Source organism: Myotis davidii, unplaced genomic scaffold, assembly GCF_000327345.1.
Source record: "Myotis davidii unplaced genomic scaffold, ASM32734v1 scaffold598, whole genome shotgun sequence".
Taxonomy (NCBI): Eukaryota; Metazoa; Chordata; class Mammalia; order Chiroptera; family Vespertilionidae; genus Myotis; species Myotis davidii.
The window spans coordinates 15096-17351 of record NW_006289090.1 but is presented as its reverse complement, the minus strand read 5'-3'; positions in this window follow the sequence as shown (position 1 = coordinate 17351).

The following is a 2256-nucleotide window of genomic DNA, read 5'->3' as shown; positions in this document are numbered from 1 at the left end:
TATACCAAAACCATAATCTCTTTCCCATTAGTTAGAAACCTTAATTTTTAGGTGGTATGTAAGTAATTAACATTCCTCAGATTAGCAATACATTCACATTTCAAGATATATTTCAATTAAAATACAAGACATTCATTAACAGATTCAAATTCCACCTGTAGATTCCCCATAAGAGGCAAATTCTCATTAATATTTCAGTATCCCTTTATTTCAAAATGCCTAGTTAATAACTTTTACTATTTAAGTAAGTAAACTCCAAAGTTTTAAGTTACCAAAGACTTTGGAAAACTATGTTTAGGCATATATAATTTAAGCATATACCCTTCATTTCAGTTATATTTATTTTTGCCTTAACAACTTTGAGATTTTAAAGCCAATTATTATTACCCTAGGCATTCTTGTGGCAAATTTTGTAGCAGGGGTAATTCGCTTGCCTTCAGTGGCTTTAATGTTAACGTACTATTTTATTTTTTACAAAAATGGGAGTGGCCCCCATTGCTATTTCTTCAGCCTGCTGGAGGGCACTTCTATAGGTCTAATCCTCCTAGGAAAAAGGCTTGGGGGTTTAAATGTTTATTTCCCATACTTTTTCTTTCTGAGCCTTCCCACACGGAAGACAGATGAGTGGGGGCCTTAGGTATTACAGGCTTTATAGGCCCTACTTCAGGAAGAGTGGGTGGTGGTAAATCCTCCTGGTGTTCTGAAGGCTTTTGATCCTCAATATGAAGTGGGCAATGTGCAGCTCAAACAAGAGCCCATATAGTTAAAGATGACAAAGGCACTCGTTTTCCCTGAGCCTGATTTCTCTTTAAATTCCTGCCTACCACCCTGACTGGTCTGGCTCAGTGGATAGAGCGTCAGTCTTCGGACCAAAGGGTCCTGAGTTCAATTCTGGTCAAGGGCATGTACCTTGGTTGTGGGGGCTGTGCAGGAGGCAGCTGATCGATGTTTCTCGCTCATTGATGTTTCTAACTCTCCATCCCTCTCCCTTCCTCTCTGTAAAAAATCAATAAAATATATTTTTAAAAAATAAAAAAATAAAAATTCCTGCCTACCTTCTATAGGTCTAATCCTCCTAGGAAAAAGGCTTGGGGGTTTAAATGTTTATTTCCCATACTTTTTCTTTCTGAGCCTTCCCACACGGAAGACAGATGAGTGGGGGCCTTAGGTATTACAGGCTTTATAGGCCCTACTTCAGGAAGAGTGGGTGGTGGTAAATCCTCCTGGTGTTCTGAAGGCTTTTGATCCTCAATATGAAGTGGGCAATGTGCAGCTCAAACAAGAGCCCATATAGTTAAAGATGACAAAGGCACTCGTTTTCCCTGAGCCTGATTTCTCTTTAAATTCCTGCCTACCACCCTGACCGGTCTGGCTCAGTGGATAGAGCGTCAGTCTTCGGACCAAAGGGTCCTGAGTTCAATTCTGGTCAAGGGCATGTACCTTGGTTGTGGGGGCTGTGCAGGAGGCAGCTGATCGATGTTTCTCGCTCATTGATGTTTCTAACTCTCCATCCCTCTCCCTTCCTCTCTGTAAAAAATCAATAAAATATATTTTTAAAAAATAAAAAAATAAAAATTCCTGCCTACCTGTTCCCAGAGATCAACATCTAATGTTCCATCATCAGGGAACCAAGGATTATAAATTATAGGCACCATTTGCGTTTAATGACTTTTTAAATAACAGAGATGTTACTTGGTGGATAGTTGCTGTCCTATTGTGAAACCTTGGTTGAAAAACAATTCCCTTGAACTTGAAAATCCCAAGCGAGCTCCAATGACTTACTGCACGGTTACATTCGTTTCCTTCCTCCTCATTTTTGAGGGTTCTGCCTAATCTCGTTGCGTTCCTTGGTCCTCCTCACATGGGGCATCACCTTGCCAGGGCTGCCCAACAGCCCCTGAATGACAGATGAAGAGATTACTCAGACACAGTTTGACTGTGCAAGAGAGAGCTAAGGGCTTTAGTAGCCAGGGGCAGTCTCTATTGCATGCCTCTTTAGGCCTTTATTGGAATTTTTATCTTTAGATACAATCAGTAGGGTGAGTAAACCTGGGAGGACACATACATTGTCCTCTAGGCAAGGTCATCCAGGGATTAGGCATAAGGATTCCAGTAAACACCCAGGGGTCTGCATATGCACAGGCTTGTTTGGAATGGTCAAAGAATAATTAGGGTCACCGCCTTCAACACTCCCCTAAGTCTCCCCTAAATTGGAATTCTGATAAACAGGTCAGGCGGCCTTCCACACTTCCCTTT